The 22,153-nt window shown below is 42.6% G+C and overlaps 1 long non-coding RNA gene across 1 annotated transcript in view; it reads right to left on the bottom strand.

Annotated features, from left to right (window-relative positions):
• Positions 1 to 953: 953 nt before the first annotated feature.
• The window catches only part of LOC140185980 (uncharacterized), a 48,536-nt gene continuing 27,336 nt past the window's right edge, over positions 954 to 22,153 (bottom strand). The window contains exon 3 of the long non-coding RNA XR_011882759.1: positions 954 to 1,201. This is a non-coding gene — a long non-coding RNA (uncharacterized lncRNA). The remainder of the gene's footprint in view (positions 1,202 to 22,153) is intronic.

The raw sequence follows: 22,153 nt of genomic DNA on the forward strand, positions 1-22,153 counted from the left end.
GTAGCCCATTCTTTAGTTAGAGCCTTCAGCATTTTGGGCATCGAGGGAGAGAGGAAGAGGAGAGCCATCTGCAGTACCACCGATGTGGCAGAGAGGGCCTCAAGATGGCTGTGGCTCAAAAGAGGGGAGCCATGGAGTCATAAGTAGCTAGCCATCTGGACACAAGCTGGGGTCTGATCAGCCCCGGCTGGGTCACCTGGAGGAGGTTGTATGATGTTGAAAGACCTGAAACACCTGATGATTCCAGGAACATCACTGAAGATGTGTCCAGAAGCATCAATAGATGTATGTACACAGCTGCAATTAAGATTGCTGAACCGATTAGAATATCACTTTTAAAGCAGCTATTTACCTAGGAAGCTTTAAAACTGTTACACCCTTGGAGAATGTGATCTGTATTCTTTATGGTGACCTAAGCTATAAATATGACAATATACTGGAAAGATAAAACAATCTAATTTTCTCAAGATAGGTATTTTGATGACTTGGAAAATAATTTGGCCTTTATGACATTTTGCTCAGGTGCCAATCTAAGCTGGGTCCAATGTTTATTGTGCAAATTACAAAAAAAGATGTTTAAAAATGGTGCTTTTTACTTCCTGGTTTAATGTCCAGGAGAGTTTTTCAGCTTGATTGGATGCTCATGCTGCTTGATGACATCACTGTTGCTGGATTGCAAAACTTTTGGGAGAGGCAGAGCTAAGTTAACATTGTGAGTGGTTATGTGGAAATCCACAGTGCAGTCGATTGCCTGACTTTTGTGCAGATGTTTTCCATCGGATTAGAGGCAAGGTGAAGCACTTCATAGTTGACTGAAAAACCTGGGCAGGTTTGCAGGTTTGGAGGAACGCCGAGGAAATAGGCAATAATGCTGACTGTGTAAATTCTGAAGACAAGTGAACCTGGCAGATTTACGCGTTATCTCAAACAACAGCAGAACACAAGCATGAAAAGTAGTTTATTAGTATACAGTAAGTGAAAGGGATAAAAGTGGAAATGTGAAAGAGGGGGAAGTTAACACCATCATGCAGAATGCAAACTAGTCGCTATTTTCACCATGTGGTTACCGAAGTGCCGAGCTGTGCGTATTCCATACTGCGAGAGAGAGGACTGCGTGCAGGTTGGAAGTGACCCGGCTCCAGATTGTGGGTAGTGGCCATTTAACGCGAAGCCCGAAGATAATGTTCCATTTCTGCTCAAGCTGCAAGACACAGATATTTGATTGGTTAACGGGTCGTGCAGTTAAATTCACACTCTGAAGTTGTTACAGATACTGTAGAGAATGTCATAATTGTAAAAGTCAGTCCTGAGATCGAAATCACTCAGTCTGCTACATGATCCTCAAAATGAATAGGATACACTGGTCAACAATAATTTTGCTTCCTGAATACTTTTAGGTTTATCTTATGGATTTTGGGCTGCTGATCATGAAGCTCACCACGAAACTTCTCTATCATGCACCACTTTGAAAAGTTGCCTTTATTTCATAATTGAATCAATTCATAATTCAACCCAGAATAACTGATACCAAGATGAAAGAAGGCACTTTTCTTGGTCCACAAATCAAACAGGTCATCAATGACAGGCAATTCTAAGAACTTCTAATGGGACTGGAGAAAATCGCATGGAAGGTATTCAATGATGTTGTTGAAAATTTTCTTGGGAACTACACACCACCAAACTGCCTGCAGCTGCTTGACAACGTGCTTCAAGCATACCATAAAACTGTAAGATGTTAGATCAGAATTAGTCCATTTGGCCCATTGAGTCTGCTTCACCATTTCATCATGGCTGATCCATTTTTCCTTTCAGCCCCAATCTTCTGCCTTCCCCCTGTATCCCTTCATGCCCTGACCAATCAAGAATCTATCAATCTCTGCCCTAAATATACATAAAGACTTGGCCCCACAGCTACCTGTGGCAAAGAATTCCACAGATTATCCAGTCTTTGGTTAAAAAAAAAAGTTTCTCCTCATCTCCATTCCAAAAGGACACCCCTCTATTCTGAGGCTGTGTCATCTGGTCTTCAACAATCTCACATAGGAAACATCCTCTCCACATCCACTCTATCAAGGCCTTTCAACATTCAATAGGTTTCAATTAGGTCACCCCTCATTCTTCTGAATTCTTGTGAATACAGACGCAGAGCCATCAAACTCTTTTCCTATGACAAGCTATTCAATCCTGGAATAAGTTTCCTGAGCCTCCTTTGAATCCTCTTGAGTTTCATCACATTCTCTCTAAGATAAATGGCTCAAAACTGCTCAGAATATTCCAAGTGAGACCTCGCTAGTGCTTTATAAAGTCTCAACATTACATCCTTGCTTTTATATACTAGTCCTCTTGAAATTAAACATTGTATTTGCCTTACTCACCATAGACTTAACCTGCAAATTAACTTTTAGGAAATCCTACACAAGGACTCCCAAGCCACTTTGCACCTCAGTTTTGTGTATTTTCTGTTCATTTAGAAAATAGTCAACCCTTTCATTTCTTCTACCAAAGTGCATGACTATAAACTTCCTGAGACTATATTTTATCTGCTGCTTCTTTACACATTCTCCTAATCTGCCTAAGTCCTTCTGTAGCCTCAAAACTACCTTCCCCTCTACCTATCTTCATATCATCTGCAAAATACAGCAAAGTAATCAATTCCATCGTCCAAATCATTGACATATAACATAAAAATAATCGGTCCCAACACAGATCCCTGTGGATCACCACTGGTCACCGGCAGCCTACCAGAAATAGCTCCCTTCATTCCCACTCTTTGCCTCTTGCCAGTCAGACACTGCTTTAGACTCTTTCCTGTAATACCATGGACTTGTAGCTTGTTAAGCAGCCTCATCTGTGGTATCTTATCAAAGGTCTACTGAAAATCCAAGTATGCAACAGCAACTGATTTGTCTATCCTGCTTGTTATTTCTTCAAAGAATTCCAATGGGTCTGTCAGGCAAGATTTTCCCTTCAGGAAACCGTGCTGACTACTGCGTAATTTATCATGTTCCTCTAAGTACCCCCAAAGCACATTTTAATAATTGACTCCAACATCTTCCCAACCACTGAGGTCAGATTAACTGTCCTATAGTTTCCTTCTTTCTATCTCTTTCCCTCCTTGAAGAGTGGAGTAACATTTGCAAATTTCCAGTCACCTGGAATCATCCCAGAATCTAGTGATTCTTGAAGATCATTACCAATGCCTCCACAATCTCTTCAGCCACCTCTTTCAGAACTCTGGGGTGTACACCATCTAGTCCAGGTGACTTATATAACTTCAGACCTTTCAGCTTCCCAAGAACATTCTCTCTAGTAATTGTAACTTCATAGACTTCATGATCAATGGCTCCTGGAACTACAACTATACTGTTATTGTCTTCCACAGTGAAGACTGATGCAAAATACTTAATTCAGTTCATGTGCTATTTCCTTGTCTTCCATTACTACCTCTCCAGCATAATTTTTCAGCAGTCTGATATCCATTCTCACCACTTTGTTACTCTATGTGTCTGAAGAAACTTTTGGTTTCCTCTTTAATATTATTGGCTAGATTACTTTTTCATTCCATCTTTATGTTCTTAATGACTTTCTTAGTTGCCTTCTGTTGGTAATTTAAAAGCTTCCCAATCCCCTAACTTCCCACTAATTTTTGCTCTATTATATGTCCTCATTGGCTTTTATGTAGGCTTTGAATTCTCTTGATAGCCATGGTTGTGTCATTTTTCCCTTAGAATACTTCTTCCTCTTTGGGATGTGTATATCCTGTGCCTTTGGAATTGCTTCCAGAAATTCCAGCTGTTGCTGCTCTGCCATCATCGCTGCCAGTGTTCTTTTCCTTTCAATTCTAGCCAGCTACTCTCTCATGCCTCTATAATTCCCTTCACTCCACAGTAATACTGATACACCTGACCTTAGCTTCTCCTTTTCAAATTTCGGGTTAATTTGTTCAGATTATGATCACTTTCCCCCAAGGGTTCTTTTACCTTAAGCTCTCTAATCAATTCTGGTTCTTTGCAGAACACCCAATCCAGAATGGCCGATCCTCTAGTGGGCTCAACCACAAGCTGCTCTAAAAAACAATCTCATAGGCACTCTTGAAATTCCCCCTCCTGTAATCCAGCACCAACCTGATTTTCCCAATCTACCTGCATATTGAAGTCCCCCATGACTATTGTAACATTGCTCTTTTGGCATGGATTTTCTATATCCCATTGTAATTTGTAGGGCACATCCTTACTAATGTTTGTGAGTCTGTATACAACTCTCATCAGGGTTTTTTTACCCTTACAGTTCCTTAGCTCTATGCACAACGATTCAACATCCTCTGACCCTTTGTCACCTCTTTCTAATGATTTAATTTTATTTTTTAGCAACAGTCACACCACCCCGTCAGCCTCCCCTGCCTATCCTTTCAACATACTGTGTATCCATGAACATTAAGCTCTGAGCTATAATCTTCTTTCAGTCATGATTCTGTGATGCCTACAACATCATACTTGCTGATCTGTAACTGTGCCGCAAGTTCATTGACCTTATTCTGTATACTGTGCTCATTCAAATACAACACCTTCGGTCCTGTAGTCACCCTTTTCGATTTTGTCCACCTTTTAAGTTGCAACTCATCCTGTTGACTGCAATTTTGCCCTATCATCAGCCTCTCCTTGCTAGGAGTCTCACTACACATTTCCTCTGTTTGTAAACTAGCTACCTCATCCTCAGCACTATCACTCCAGTTCCTATCTCCCTGCTAAATTAGTTTAAACTCACCCGAGCAACTCTCGCCAGCCTGCCCATAAGGATATTGGATCCGCTCAGGTTCAGGTGTAAACTGTCCCTTTTGTACAGGTCATACCTTCCCCAAAAGAGATCCTAATAATCCATAAATCTGAACCCCTGACCCCTGCACCAGTTCCTCGACCACACAGTCACCTGCCAAGTCATCCAATTCTTACCCTCACTGGCACGTGGCACAAGCAGCAATCCCGAGATTACTACCCTGGAGGTCCTGTTCCTCAGTTTTCTACCTAGCTCACTAAAATCTTTCTTCAGGACTTCCTCACCCTGTCTACCCATGTCATTGGTGCCAATATGTACCAAGATTTATGGCCGCTCACTCTTAGCCTTGAGAATACCATGGACCCGATCCAAGACATCCCTGATTCTGGCAACAGGGAGGCAACGTACCATCTGGGCGTCTCTACTGTGCCCACAAAACCTTGCCTCTGTTCCTGTGACTAATCTCTGATCAACACTGCAGTCCTCAATCCTCTTCTCCTCTCTGGTCTTCTGAGCCACAGCACCAGACTCGGTCACCGTGGCTTGCCCCAGCAAGTCGCGCCCCCCCCCTCCCCCCACCAGTAGTATCTGAAGTTATATACTTATTATTGAGGGGAATGGTCACAGGTGTACTCCGCACTGGCTGTGCATTTCCCCTCTCGCTCTCCTGACAGTCACCCAGTTACCTGTCTCCTGCAATCTAGGGGTGACTACCTCCCTGTAGCTCCTGTCTTTCACCTCCTGATTCTCCCATATGAGCCAAAGGTCATTGAGCTGCAGATGCAGGTGCAGATGTGTTTATCTGAGAGAATGGACGTCTCTTAGACTTTCCACTTCTCGCACACAGTACACAACACTGCCCCGGAGCCATTCTCATTATACAATGCACTAATAGATGAGGAATGAACAGAGACAGTGAGTAACTTACAAGACAATCTCCCTCACCCAAGCCTGATGAGCGAGCACACTCAAAGGAATGGCTATGCCACTTGCAATTAAATTACTCTAGTTGCCCTTTTAATGAATCCCTTTTGATGATTGCTATACAAAACCATGAAGTACAACATGTCACTGAAGATTCATTTTCTGCATTCCCATTTGGTCTGCTTCTCTGAAAATTTTGGCGCTGTCAGTGACGAGCATGGTGAAAGGTTTCACCAGGACACTGCGGTCATGGGGAAATGATATCAGGGCAACTAGAACCCATCAATGCTGGCTGATTATTGTTGGACATTTAAGCGAGAAGCTTCTGACAATGCATACAAATGAAGATCGTCAATAAAACATTCTTAGCTTAGTTAAACTATTGCAAAGCATCAGTACCGTTATGTAATTAAATGTATTGTATTCAACAAAAGTTAATTTCTTGTTTCTCCAAATGCCTGTGTGATACCAGTAGTTTGAAATTGTATTTGTGTTCAGCTTCAAGCAGTCTATCATGTAAAAAAGATTCTGAGGAAGTAACACTTTTGGAAAAAAAATTGTTCAGTGATATTAAGAATCTAAGACTTAATTTTTAAAAAAATCTGTTATTTATTCAATTTTCAATTAGTTTTTTACTTGTGGAGTGAGATGCTTATGTACCTGGTTTACTTTAATAATAATTTTATTTGAAACAGATAAAATAACTATTTATAAGTACTTTTAACATGATCGCTATTGGGAACAGTTTAGTTATTCTAATTTTTGACAGAATCTTTCTTTCTTTGCTTCCAAAATCTTTGGTCGTCTTCTCATGGGGGCAGATGCAAGCTACTGTATTTAATAAAAGTGACCAGTTCTTCATCCGGCTGACCTTTGTTCAGGTGAGAGATGAGATGTTGTGAGCTGATTGACTTGAGTGGTAACAGTGAATGTTCATTCCTGGCATTACATTTGACCTACACAGGCTTAGGAGTCATGAAATAGAATAATGACAAGGGACAATGAGTTGTCTTCACCCCCTTCCTCCTCTCCCTATGCTGTAGGCGATGAGGAAAATTGGACATGAATTCCTGCAGCCCTGCATTTCACAAATCACTCATCGAAGGGTGGAAATATGAGAGCAAAGCTCTCCAGTTTCTGAAAAGAAAGTCTCAGAGTAACATTTTAGAGATATTTGAGACATATAATTGCGACAAAGAATCTGAAGCAATACTTTCTTATGCCAAGCTAGCAAGCCAAAAGGACACAGATCATAGAATGTGACAGAACAGTGAGTCAGTAACACCCAATGTTGTGAAATAAAGTTTGTTGCCAAGTGCCTGTGTTTCTGTACATACAGCATGGTCACAAACCCAAATGAGACCAACGGGTAGCACGTACAAGCAGAGTGGTGAAAAGAGTTCATGGGAACGTAACAGAACTAGTTTGCGGGCATTTTGAGCAATTTGATTATAGCTTATTACATGAGTCGCAGATTCACTTGCAAAGAATGATTAGCCATCTGTTTTTTTTTACAGTATTGGAATTAATGCTTGGAATTCAGTTTGTGTCAGTCATTTTTGGTGAATGCTCGTACTTATTGAAAGAATGGATGTCTAGTTTTTAGATTCACACAGCTTTGTGAATTTATCTTGCTCTAGAAGCTCTCCTTGTTCCCTAGGATTCAATTGACAAGCCTTAATATATCAACTATAAGTACATTGGCTTCTATTTCACTTCTTGTTGAATGTTCTTGGAATCTGTTTATGACAGATTAATAAGTTTTTTGATTTTCTACCAATTTTGTAATTTCACGTGGGATTAAACCATATTTTGAAAACCTAAATTTTCAAAACGATTGTGCCAAATAGGTATACAAGACTTATTGTGTTCGCAGTCCTCACTTCTTAACTACAGTGTTAAGAAGTTTTGGAAACACTAACATTTTCTGTTCCATATTCCTCTCTCCTGGTTATAGTGGTTAGGTTAGGGTTAGATACCATCTGACATGACATTGATATAAAAGGTCTGGATTTTGAGGCTGTAATGACATTGTCAGCATTTGATGCCGTTATATATTGAAACTGAGTATTTTCTGGAGTGCTTTTGCGTCAAATTTTAATGTTCTTGTGAATGTACTGCCACTTTGAGTGTGTTATCTAACTGAGCGTTTTTGTCACAATTGATTTTGTTACCTCATTGGCCCCTATCACAAATCTCTGCACAGAGGTGTAAGTGTCTATCTGCAACATTTTTTTGTCTAGATGGAATTACTGCATGCAACCCAACACAATGTTATTAGTTGTGCATTGCATTTTGGACTTCCCAGAGGTTGGTTTGGCTTCAGTCACCTTGGGCTTCCAATATCCAATTTTTAAATCAGTGTGGAGCACATTTTCTTTCCTTTCTTGCATTTAGCAAGTGAGGAATATGAATGCAATCAGCCTCGTGTATCTAATGCAAAAGCCAAACTGCTGGCAGAACTCAGTGGGGAAAATGGCAGAGCAACAGCTGACATTTCAGATCAAGATCGTACACCAGGACAGAGTGTAGAAGGGAGATAACCGCAGCCCATCCCACACCAAGCTCCATCTTTCCCTTTTATTCTCTCTACTTATCTGTTTCTACTCGTATCCACTAACTGCCATCTCCCAATTCCACCTCTCCCTCTCCCCCACCTGGCTCCATCTCCCCATCACCCCTCTCCTTGCCAAGCTCCACCTATCCCCTGCCAGCCCCTGCCACTCTCGCTGCTAGATACTGGCCATCTCCGCTCTGTATTCTCAGTCCTAATGCAAGGTCTCCAGCTGAAATGTGGACCATTCCTTTGCCTCCTCATGCTGAGTTTCCCCAGCAGTTTGCGGCTCCAGATGACTGCATTTGCAGTCTCTTGTGTCTCAGAGCCTTCTAGATCTGTTTAGTGCAATGGTTTTGGGTATTCAGGCCAATACAATTGTAGGCATGGGTAACTATGAGTTAGCATGGAATTTTGAATGTATTCAAAATTATAATTTGGACTCGTGTAGTAACTAATTGCATCCAGAGGCAGTGAAGACATGGATTCAAGTTTCAGCCACAAGTGAGCTGAGACAGGTTTGGAGATGGCTGAAGATGGAAGTAAATAGTTTTGTTAATGGAGCTGGAATGTAATTGGATTACATCAGAAATGCCCTCCTTTCTAAAAAAAAACAACCACACTGGGGTTCCCTCGCTCTCCTGTTGATGCTGCCCTCTCCCAATCTGTTCCATTTCCTGTACATCTACACTCACTCCATCTTCCCGTCACCTTAATAGTGATAGAGTCCCTCTTGTCATTACCTACCACCACATCAGCCTCCACAGACAACACATTATCCCCTGCGAGTTCCAACATCTCCAAAGACCCTGCCACAAAATGTATCTTTACCTTCCCTGCCTCTGCTTTCCACAGGGATCGCTCCCTCCGCAGTTCCCTTGTCCATTTGTCCCTCCCCTCTAATCCCCCTCCAGGCACATCTCTGAAAGTGGCCTAAGGCCTGCACCTGCCCATACACCTCCCTCATCTCCACTCAGGGTCACAAACATCCTTCCAGGAAAGGCAACACTTCACCTGCAAATCTGCCGGGGCTGCTTATAATGTCTGGTGCTCCTCAGTAACCATAAAACCTCAGTAACCATAAGATATAGGAGCAGAACTAGGCCATTCGGCCCATCGAGTCCACTCCACCATTCAATCATGGGCTGATCCAATTCTTCCAGTCATCTCCACTCCCCTTCTTTCACCCCATTCCCTTTGATGCCCTGGCTAATCAAGAACCTGTCTATCTCTGCCTTAAATACACCTAATGACTTGTCCTCCACAGCCACTTGTGGCAACAAATTCCACAGATTTACCAACCTCTGAGTAAAGTAATTTCTCCGCATCTCTGTTCTAAAAGGACGTCCTTCAATCCTGAAATCATGCCCTCTTGTCCTAGAATCCCCTACCATGGGAAATAACTTTGCCATAGCTAACCTGTTCAGGTTTTTTAACATTCAGAATACTTCTATGAGATCCCCCCCCCCCCCATTCTCCTGAACTCCAGGGAATACAGCCCAAGAGCTGCCAGACGTTCCTCATACAGTAACCCTTTCATTCCTGGAATCATTCTCGTGAATCTTCTCTGAATCCCCTCCAATGTCCTTTCTAAAATAAGGAGCCCAAAACTGCACACAATACTCTGTGTGGTCTCACAAATGCATTATAGAGCCTCAATATCATATCCCTGCTCTTATATTCTATACCTCTAGAAATGAATCCCAACATTGCATTTGTCTTTGCCACTGACTCAACCTGGAGGTTAACCTTTAGGGTATCTTGCACACGGACTCCCAGGTCCCTTTGCATCTCTGCATTTTGTATTCTCTCCCCATCTAAATAATGGTCTGCCCGTTTATTTCTTCCACCAAAGTGCCTGACCAACCCTAATCCTGAAATGTCCTCCCAAAATGCAACACCTCACACTTGCCTCACATTTTTCCAGCTGGACCAGAGCCTCCTGCAGTCATGGTTAAATTTCCTCACTATCCACTACGTCCCCAACTTTGGAGTCATTTGTAAATTTGCTGATCCAGGTATCCACGTTATCATCCAAATCATTAATATAGATGACAAATATCAATAGAGCCAGCAATGATCCATGTGACCCACGGCTTGCCACAGGCCTCCAGTCAGAGGGGCAACCAACTACTACCACTTTCTAACTTCTGCCGAGAAGCCAATGCCAAATCCAAATTGCAAACTCATCCTGCATGCCAAGAAACTGAACCTTCGGAACTTTATGAGGCAGTTTTCCCAACAAAAGGCCTCTGCATTTGCAAGCAAGATTTGGACTTGGCACCCTACTTAGAAACGGAGGTTGCGGAATCAAATAGGAAATGCTCTGTTTAATAAGTTTATCTCTAGTGGCCCATGGAAATCTGAATGGCATCACATGTAGGGAGTGTCAGAGCATTTGTGATGTCTTCAGGTAAATAGACTTATTTACAAAGCCTCTGCATGCAACCAGGGTTATAAATTACAAATAAAGGTCAAAAGTTGAAGTGATTAAGATGATTCATTTGTTTCCTGTTGCATGTTGGTGGCCTCAAGTAATTCCTTCATTTATAAGTAATGATTCATTAAGTTGTACTTTCTGTTCCCTATTTTAGCTGCCAATCCCATTTTGATATTAGCTGAATCATTCAGAGCTGTGTGAGGAGCATGTGTAAGTTTAATGCTTTGGTTTCCTGCATCTTCAGGTGGGTCTCCGATGTCTGTACCAACCCTTTTCCATCTCTCTCTTCACAAGTTGCCTTATTAATAGGCACACCAGTATTATAGTGACAATGATCGTAAATGTCATTGGAGTCGACATCTTGAGTGAAAGGCAAGTTAGATTGTCTTCCAAAATATTAAATTCCATTCATTTTGGAGGTGGCTCTAGCTGGGAGGGTGGGTGATTTAGGGATGGTCAATGGGTCATCTGGGAGCTGAAAAACTGAACCCAATCTCTTTCTACTTAAATCAGTTAAACAGAAGGGCAGAGAAAGAAACAGGAATATGGAAGAAAATTGTGAATTAGATTCAGCAAATGCAGAAATGGTAAAACATGAATTGAGGGGGGAAAATAGAGAGCAAATGAAAAATAAAAGAGACTTTATTTCAGAAATCTTCTGTGCACTGCTTAGGAGGAGTGAGAGGCAATAAACCTTCATAAACAAACCCTGGGGCAGGCCTTTCAGCCCTTCCAGCCTGTTCTACTGTTCATGACTGATCCAGTTTTGGCCTTCATGCCATTTTCTTTCTGCACCTTTGCCTCCCTTTTCTTTCAGGTTTCAATCAATAATTATTCCTTTGTGCTGCAGTGCTTTATAGTCTCCAGTATTTCAATGGTTCTTCAAGTTTCTGGGGTAGGAACATGATTTGATCGTTATATTGTGAACACATGCAACTTAGGATCAAGTGTGGGATCACTCCCAGTTACTTTCCCCAAGCAGTAAGGCTGCTCAACACCTCCACCCACTAACTCCACCACAACTTTATTATTTCACGTCAGTCACCTTAAGTACAGCTTGGCATCACTTCAAAGGTTTCAAAGGTACATTTAATGTTAGAGAAATGTATACAATATACATCCTGAAATTCTTTTTCTTCACAAGCATCCATGAAAACAGGTGTGCCCCAAAGAATGACAGTTAAATGTTAGAACCCCAAAGTCCCCCCCAGTTCCCCCCACCCACACATAAGCAGCAGCAAAACAATGATCCCCCCTCTCCACCAGCAAGGAAATATTGGCTCCTCCTACCGAGTACTCAAGCGTGCAGCAAAACATCAATAAAGACACAGACTTGCAGTACCCCAAAGACGACACATTCACCCGGTAATTCAACATACCACTGTGTGTGTGTCTGCCTCTCTCTCTTCCCCTCCCCCCCCCCATACGGGAAAAAATACACAAACAATCTTAGTATATATTTATTGTGTATTATTCTTTTTTGTTATTGTGTTTATCTTTTGAATTTTTTTGTGTTGCATCAGATTCAAAGTAACAATTATTTTTGTTCTTCTTACACTTGTGTACACGAAATGACATCAAACAATCTTGAGCCTTGACATATGGAAACCCATTAAAATAAAGTGAATGAAAAATCAGGACAGAGGTGTTTCAGCTTGATTGATTGAAGTTGCACATGTGGCTATGAAAATACTTTTTTCTGGGTAAGTGAAATTTTGATTGAGAGACAAGTTGATGAGAGAAAGCATGCAGTCGGTGATAAATTGAACAACAATGTCAAAACTAGTAAATTGCAGCTGTGAGATTTTCTTGACTAGAGACAATGTGCAAAGCACAGCTTAAAGAGTAAAACCCAAGGTCTGTAGGGTCATTGAATGGTAATTAAATAGTTCAATGGAAGAGGTGCTTCTAAAACCTGACAAATACTTTCAACTGAGATACTGAATAAGGGTCGTGTGAGTGTGGAATGAGCTGGCAGCACAGGTGCTGCATGCAAGCTCGATTTCAACATTTAAGATAAGTTTGGATAGGTACGTAGGTGGTAGGGGCATAGAGGGCTTTGGACCTGATGCAGGTTGATGGGAGTAGGCCGGTTAAATGGTTTGGCACAGACTAGATGGGCCGAAGGACTAGTTTCTGTGCTCTACTTTTCTATGACTCTATGATCAGGAGCAATTTTTTATTAATACATAGTTAATCACTTAGATTTGCTTTTTAGGGATCAGACGGTGGCTATCACAGGAATGCAAGGACACTGGATGTGTCAAGTAATAAATGAGTTGAGATCCACACTCAAAACTATCTGCAGTGCGATGGGCGTTTAGACCATAAGACATAGGAACAGAATTAGGCCATTTGATCCATCGAGTTTAGTTTTCTTCAAATCAGGGAGATGAGGAAATTTTGGTAGAGAAGGGATCTCCACACAAAAATGCTTATTCATTATTTGGTACAGGTATGAATAAACAGTCGATGTTTCGGGCTGAGATCCTTCATCGGGACAGAAAAGTAAGGGGGAAGAAGCCAGAATAAAGTGGGGGAGGGGAAGGAGCACCAGCGAGAACGTGATACGCCGAGCCAGGTGGGTGGGGGAGGGGAAGTAAGAAGCTGGGAGGTGACAAGTGGAAAAGATAAAGGGCTGGAAAAGAAAGAGTCTGATAGGAGAGGATAATGGATCATTGGAGAAATGGAGGGAGGAGGGGTAGGAGGGGAGCTGATGGACAGGTGAGGAGAAGAGGTAAAAAGCCAGTGTGGGGAAATAAAAAAGGGAAAGGAGAGTGTAAGAAAAATTACAGGAAGCTGGAGAAATCAATGTTCATGCCATCAGGTTGGAGGCTACCTAGATGGAATATGAGGTGTTGCTCCTCCAACCTGAGAGTGATTTCATTGTGTCAGAAGAGGAGGCCAAGGAGTGACATATTGGAATAGGAATGGGGATTGGAATTGAAATGCTTGGCCACCAGGAAATTCCCATTTTTGCGGATGGAGCTGAGATACTCGACAAAGCAAAGGATGCTGCACCGGGAGCACTGGATACAGTAGATGACCCCAACAGATTTGCATCTGAACCTAGAAGGTGTATTTGGGGCCCTGAATGGAGGTAAGGGAGAAGGTGAATGGGCAGGTATAGGACTTCTGCTGCTTGTAGGGATGAGTGCCAGGAGGGAGATTAGTGGTAAGGGATGAATAGACAAGGGAATCACAGGGGCGATCCCTGTGGAAGGCGGAGAGTGGGGAGGGGGAGGTGTAAAGATCTTCGGTGGTAGGGTCTCATTGAAGATGGTAGAAGTTGCAGAGATTGATGTGTTGGATGTGGAGGCTCGTGGGGTGATAGGTGACAACAAGAGGAACTCTATCCTGTTAAAGCGGTGGGAAGATGGGGTGAGTGTGAATATTGGGAAATGGAGGAAATGAATGTAAGGCCAGCATCAATGGTGGAGGAGGGAAACCCCATACTTTGAGGAAGGAGGGTATTTCTGGGAACAGATGCTGCCGAGACAAAAGAACTGAGAAACAAGGGTGGCATTTTTTATTTTATAAGGGAAAGGATGGGAAGAGGTATAGTTAAGATAACTGTGGGAATGAATGGGTTTATAAAAGGTTTTGGTAGACAGATGCTTCCAGTGATGGTGACAGAGAGATCAAGGTATCAGAAATGGACCAAGTACTGTAAATTTAAGGGCAGGGTAGAAGTTGGAGGCAAAATTGATGAAATTGACAAGCTCTGCATGGGTGAATAAGTAGCACCAATGCAGTCATCAATGCAGCGCAGAAAGAGTTAAGGACCATTATCAGAGAAGGCTTGGAACGTGGGCTGTTCCACATCGCCAGCAAAGAGGCAGGCATGGCTGGGGTCCATGTGGGGGCCCATGGTTACCCCCTGAGCCTGGAGAAAGTGGCAGGACCCGCAAGAGAAATGATTCAGGATGAGGATCAGATCTCCTCGGCAGAAGGTGATAGAGCTGGGGAACTGATCAGGTTTATTGACAAGAAAGAAGTGGAGAGTTTTAAGGCCATTCTGATAGGAGATAGAAGTGTATCAGGACTTGGACACTTCTGTGAAAATGAGGTGATCAGGAACAAGGAGATTGAGAGCATGTGAGTTATTGCTGATATTACTGTAGGTGGGAAGGAACTGAACCAAGGGGGAGAAAATGGAGTCAAGGTATGCGAACACAAGTTCAGTGAGGCAGGAGCAGGTAGAAACTATAAACATACCTTTACAGTTAGATTTGTGGATCGTAGGTGAACTGAGGAGAGGTGAAACACCGCCTCAGAACTGAAATGATGCTGCTTGTCTTGGATGCTTCTGGAAGTGTAGATTTCACCCTGATGCCATTATTTTCCAGATTGTCAGTACGGAAGGAAAGGGAAGCGTATCTGGCTGAGGTAAGACTGAGCTCATGGTGAGCACTTTACAAATAAGGAGCACATTTATCTTGTGAAAGAGCAACCTGAGTGAGGACAGATTATGCTTCTTTCTCTATACCAGGCAAGGCAAAAGCAGACAGAACCACAATCAAAGCCTTAAAACAATTGTCGCTTATTTTAGACAACCAATGAGTGTTGCAGCCATTTTATCACATAAAGAGCTATCATTTGAAACACTCTTTAGAGTTGGGTCTGTAGAAAGATGTAGAAATGAGTCAAGTCAATTGAACATGGGCAGATGTGGAAATTTACCATCATCTCAGCAAATGAGTCCTTTTGAAGATTCAAGATTCAAAAAACTTTATTGTCATTCTAATCATACATCAGCTCTGCAGGGCAGAATGAGACAGCGTTTCCCAGGAGCAGAGCAATCATAACATAACAAACGCAACACTAAATAATAAACATAACGATAAATAGTAAAACACAACAGCCACATGTCAGTTAAAATCAAGTTATAAGTGTCCGGTGCAAGTTAAAAGTGTCCAAAGCAGAGTCAGGTAGAGCAGCTATTTAGCAGTCTGACTGCCTGTGGGAGGAAGCTGTTTAGTAGCCTTGTGGTTTTAGTTTTGATGCTCCTGTAACGTTTGCCTGATGGCAGAAGAACAAACAGTTCATGGAGAGGGTGTGAGGGGTCTTCAAAGATGTACCGTGTCTTCTGGAGGTATCGACTCTGAAAGAGGTCTTGGACAGAAGGTAGGGAGACCCCAATAACCTTCTCTGCTCCCCTAACCACCCTCTGCAAGGTTTTTTTGTTGACAGCACTGCAGCTGGAGTACCAGGTTGTGATGCTAAAGGTCAGCACACTCTCAACCATGCCTCTGTAGAACGTGGTTAGGATGTTAGTGGGGAGTGATGCTTGTTTAAGCTTCCTCAGAAAGTACAATCTCTGCTGGGCCCGTTTCACAATCCCAATGGTGTTCCTGGACCAGGTGAGATTGTCCGAGTTCTGCACCCCAAGGAACCTGATGTTTTCCACTCTCTCCACTGTGGAGCCGCTGATGCTGAGGGGTGTGTGCTCAGGCTGAGACCATCTGAAATCGATGAGCATCTCCTTGGTTTTGGTGACATTAAGCATCAAGTTGTTATCACTTGAAGAAGCAAGTGTTGGTTTCTCACTGTACATCTTGATTTCACTCGCAAATGTCCTAGGTGTAATTGCAATATTGTGTCCTCTTATTGTGCTCTTCCCTCCAAAAGAGAACTTTCTCTTTAAATTTTAAGTAGATATAGACTCTGGGCCTCCCCTCCCAGAAGTTACTTTATGGCCTTGATTATTTTGGAACCCCTCTGTAACACTGAGTGAATCTCTATTTTCTAATTAAGCTGAACAGATCATCACTCAAATCCCATTCCCTGATTTATTTTTAAAACCTTGCCAATTGCACAGATAAAGTGACAGACAACATTCCCTTTATTTTGTTTTCCAGCTGCGCAGACCAACCATTGTTCTAGGCAGGAAATTTTTACATGGCCTGACAACTGCACAACGCTTCAAACTATGAATATTGAGAATGAAAACTGAAAAATCGCACTTTTGATTTTACTTATTAATTATGGGGTTTAGTGAAATACAGTGCAACAAAGAAAACCTTCCATGTTTCGTTATTTTTTTTTCTAGTTGCGTCCAATTCCTGCTGCATAGCAACAAAGGCTACGTGAGCGGGAGTGTTTCAGTTACTGCGTGGCCGCGCATCCGCACAGCTTAGAGGGAACTGTGGTGAGAGAACATGCTACACATAATGCATACCACCCAAGAGCATTCAGATATACTGCAAAGCAGGCCCAGCTGCAACCATTTCTGAAGAATTCTTAGGCCCTCCATTGGTCAAGGTTGATTGTGGATGTTGCATCCCAGCTGTTTACAGGATGCAGAGGCCAGTATGCCTGCCAGAGCAGTACGATATGGAAAGCAAGCTTTTGCCCATGTAGCTTGCTCCCCTTCTCCACACAGCTGGCGAGTCCAAAGGAACGGCAGAGACCGACGCAGTTTGGCACCAGCAGCATCGCAGGAGTTGCCAGTCAGTGTTGAACTGAACGCATGACTGCCTTAGGGATCCCAGCAACAGATTTTTCCTCTGTTTATTTCCCAAGCCTTCCCCGTGAGTGGGTAGCAAAGTTTTCCTTCTCCTAAATGAGCTGCCAACCAGGGCTGATGAGCCCAATCTGCCTGAAGCGACTGATGTAACCCATCTTTGCTCCTTCTCCTGTCAGCCTGGCTTAGCAGTGATGCTATACGTGAAGGCCAGGTGCTGGACTTTGTTGTCGGCGGCTATTTGAGGCGCATGCCTTTGGGAGCATTTAATACGTACTGGGAGCTTATTCCCGTTACCACCCCTGGCTATAACAACCTTAAGAACTCTGATCTTAACATATAGCAAGAGTCAGCCACAATCCTGGAAGTTCTGTCTGAGTGCTTCAGTTGTTTGTTACACACAACCTTTTTGGGAGACAAGTTTTAAATAAAAACACGAATAACTGGAACTCTAAGCAACTAAAAGCTTATTTTAAATTGTCTCCCTGTCAGCTTGATTAGGCTGGGTCTTTTTGTGGTCTTGCTCACCAATGTACTTGAGTATGATAGATTTCAGTCCTGTCTTCCAAATGAACTGATTAATTGATACTGACAGCTTTCAATGCCGATGGGGGGGAAAGATCTGTAAAGATTCTTGTAAAATTCAGACAAGTTGATACATGGCTTGAAAAGCCATCAGCTTAAAAAAAAATCTGGTGGTTAGCACTTGTGTTTGTGTTGGATGTCTCCAGTGTGATAGATGGGCTGCAGTGGGAGAAAGGCTTTTGTTTGATGCTATGTAACAAGAGTTTCAAGTATTATGAAGACTGATCTTTTAAGAATGTGAAGTATTATGGAAGAAAGAAAGGGCTTGCATTTATATAGCACCTTTCATGACCTCAGAAGATTCCAGGGAAATGGACAGCCTATGTTGTGCTTCTGAGGTATAGGCAGCCTTTTAATAAAGGGCAGTCTGGATGTAGTGGACTCAAAGTTCCCTCTAATATTTTTAAAGCTGCATGGGCCAACCATTGCTCTAAGCAGGGAATTTTTACACGGCCTGAAAACTGTACAATACTTTAAATGCTTTTTTTTTTTGGTAATATGCATACTATGAGTATTTAGAATGAAAATTGAAAGATCACATACTTTTGATTTTATTAATTGAAGGGTATAATGAAATGAAGTACAACAAAGAAATTCTTACATGTTTTGTAAACTTTTAAACTTAGTCAGCATCGGTGTTCAGCAAGCCGGCGGTTTATTAACAATTAGCCACTGACTTCCATTCTGTGTTTGTTGTTACAATTTATAACAGTGTTGTAACTTGATACATTGATAACGTAAATATGTTGAAGCTCTAAAATGTTTCAAAGTAAAGGTTGTGGTATGTTTATGATTTAGAATATTTGTGGATTATATGGATTACCCCGTAATTACAGTGTACAGTATTTGACAATTGTGATAATATAGATTTCAAAATTATATTAGCATAATTTCAAAATCATATGAACATTATATAAAAGAAAATTCCAGCTGTGCAGTAACGAAAGGTTGTGTGAGAGGGAGCATTTCAGTTAATGCACGGCTGCACACTTGCACAGCTTGGAGGGAACTGTGGTGGTCTATTGGATTTACTAGGTAAGATTTAATTGAGTAAATCAGATGTTTGGAATACTGTCCATTTAGGAAAGGTATTTTAATATTAGTTAAAGCAAGTGGATTAATTTTATGATATCAAAGATTGGTCAGGAGCAGGATTGTTGGCTGCTGGCCAGACATGAGAACACTCATCCCTATTATTGTGACTTAAATGAAGATAAGACCACATCGTATGAGTAATTAATGCATAAAACCAAGTAATTGGAAAGGGTTCACAAACTCTTCCTTGCAACTGTATAAAAGATACTGACTGGTGGTGGTCACAGAATTACAGTGACTGTGAATGGGCTTTGCCAGTTCTGATGTATGATCTGATACAAAATGTATTTCCTCTTCATGTATGATGAGTGGCAGGCCAGACTACAGAGTACTACTGCTTCTGGCTGGCTGTAAACTCAGCACCATGCAAGGCAGCGCAATCTGTTTGACTGGTGTCTTATCCCCACCCTCTTCACAACATCACCTATCACCCACGCTACGAGGATGTTGACAGGAGTAAAATGCTTCTTTTCAAAGGAAAGGCTGGATAGTATTGGATTTTTCTTCCCTTGGAGCATAGGAGGTTGAGGTTTATAAAATCCTGAGAGAAATTAGATATGATGAATAGGCAAAATATGTTCCACTGGGTAGAGGGGTCCAAAACTAGAGGGTCTGGGCTTAAATTAAGAGAAGAAAGATTTATGGTGTTACCTGAGGGGCAAGATTTTGACACACACAGTGTGGTGAGCTGCTAAGGGAAGCGGTACAGGCAGGGGCATTTACAGCATTCAGAAGATAATTGGATAGAAAAGGTTTAGAGCAGGTGTTCCCAACTTGTGGTCCACAGACACCTTGGTTAATGGTAAGGCTCCAGGGCATTAAAGAAAGAGTTGTGAACCCCAGTTTGGAGGAATATAGTCAAACTCAGGCAAATGGGACCAGCTCAATCAGGAAAATTGGGCAACGTAGATGAGGTGGGCTGAAGGACCTGTTTCTGTGTTATAGAGCTCTATAAACTCCATGATAATATCTATGCTGACCACCATTATTCACACGCACTTGCAGAGTCTGGACCCAGCCCTAACATTCCCATGGCATCTGTGGTGTGGTCTGGAGGTTATGTTGACTGGACTGGTAACCTGGTTGACCTAATTATTTAGAGGCATGAGTTCAAATCTCACCATGGCAGCTGGAGAATTTAACTTGGGTTAATTAAGTCAAACCATGGCATCCATAAGACTCCAGGTTTGTTTTAAAACTCACCTGACTCACTTCTGTACTTTACTGTACTGCAATCCCAGTCTTGTCTGGTTCATGTGCGACTCCAGGTCCAGAATAATGTGAAAAAGGTGCAGAGGATGTTCATTAGAATGATTCCAGGAATGAATGGGTTAACGTACATGGAGTGTTTGGTAGCTTGGCCCTGTGCTCACTGGAGTTTAGAAGAATGAGGGGGATCTCATTGAAACCTATCAAATATTGAAAGGCCTTGAGAGAGTGGTTGCGGAGAAGATGTTTCCTATAGTGGAGGATTCTAGGACCAAAACACACAGCTTCAGAATAGAGGGACCTCCATTCAGAACAGGGATGAGGATTAAGTTCTTTAGCCAAAGCATAGTGAACCTGTGGAAATCATAGCCACAGACAGCTGTGCAAATCATTAGATATATTTAAAGCAGAGTTCGATAGGTTCTTGATTAGTAAAGGTGTGAAAAGTTATGAGAAGGCAGGAGAATGGGTTTGAGAGGGCTAATAAATCAGCCATGATGGAATGGTGGAGCAGACTCGATGGGCTGAGCGGCCTAATTCTGCTCCTCTCTTTTGGACTTAAGGTCATGGTTTTTAACCAATTTCTAGAATGATAGAGTAGACCACTCACTCAGAAACAATTAGAAATGGATCCCACTAAGGAGCATCAGGCCACTGTCCCTCACACCATCACTGACCTTATTAACTCTGGGGATCTCCCATCCACTGCCACCAGCCTCATAGCTCCCTCACCCTACACCTCCCATTTCTACCTCCTACCCAGGATCCACAAACCTACCTGTCTAGGTAGACCCATCGTTTCTGCCTGCTCCTGCTTCACTGAACTTAAATCTGCATACCTCAACTCAGTTTTATCCCCCCTGTTCAGTCCCTTCCTACCAACATCTTTGACATTTCACATACTCTTGATCTTTTCAGTGATTTCAAGTTCCCTAGCCCCAAGCATCTTATTTTCACTATGGATGACCAGTCTCTATACACCTTCATCCCCACCAGGAAGGCCACAAAGCTCTCCATTTCTTTCTGGACACCTGACCCAAACAGCTCCCCTCCATCACCACTCTCCTCTGTCTGGTGGGACTTGTCCTCACTCTCAATAATTTCTCTTTTGGCTCCTCCCGCTTCCTTCAAACAAAAGGTGTAGCCATGGGTCCCAGGTCTGCCAGCCTTTTTGTTGGCTATGTGAAACAGTCTATGTTCCAAGCCTACACTGGTGTTACTCCCCAACTTTTCCTATGCTACATCGATGACGGCATTGGTGCTACATCCTGCACCCATGCTGAACTTGATGACTTCATCCACTTTGCCTCCAACTTTCACCCTGCCTTCAAATTTACCTGGTCCATTTATGACACCTCCCTCCCCTTTCTCAATCTCTCTGTCTCCATCTCTGGAGACATCTTACCTACTATAAACATACTGACTTCCACAGCTACCTGGACTATACCTCCTCCCACCCTGTTACTTGTAAAAATGCCATCCCCTTCTCTCAATTCCTCTGTCTCTGCCACATCTGCTCTCACGAGAGGCTTTTCAATTCAGAATGACGGAGATATCCTCCTTCTTCAAAGAAAGGGGCTTCCCTTCCTCCACCATCAATGCTGCTCTCAACCGCAACTCTTCCATTTCACACACGTCTTCCCTCACCTCATCCTCCTGCCATCCCACCAGGGATAGGATTCCTCTTGTCCTCACCTACCACCCCCACCAGCCTCTGCGTCTAGCACATAATCCTCCATAATTTCCGTCATCTCTAGTGAAATGCCACCATCAGGTACATCTCTCCCACCCCCACCACTTCCTGCTTTCCACAGGGATTGCTCCCTATGCAACTTCCTTGTCCATTCATCCCTTCCCACTCATCTCCTTCCTCAGGCCACACAGTCTGGAGGAGCAATACCTTATATTCTGTCTGGGTAGCCTCCAACCTGATGGCATGAACATTAACTTCTCAAACTTCTGGTAATGCTCCCTTTCTCCATTCCCCATTCCCTTCTCTCTCCCACCTAATCTCCTGACCTGCCCATCACCTCCCTCTGGTGCTCCTCCCACTTTTCTTTCGTCCATGGCCTTCCTGTCCTCTCCCATTAGATTCCCCCTTCTCCAG

Source organism: Mobula birostris, chromosome 21 (assembly GCF_030028105.1).
Source record: "Mobula birostris isolate sMobBir1 chromosome 21, sMobBir1.hap1, whole genome shotgun sequence".
NCBI classification, from domain to species: domain Eukaryota; kingdom Metazoa; phylum Chordata; class Chondrichthyes; order Myliobatiformes; family Myliobatidae; genus Mobula; species Mobula birostris.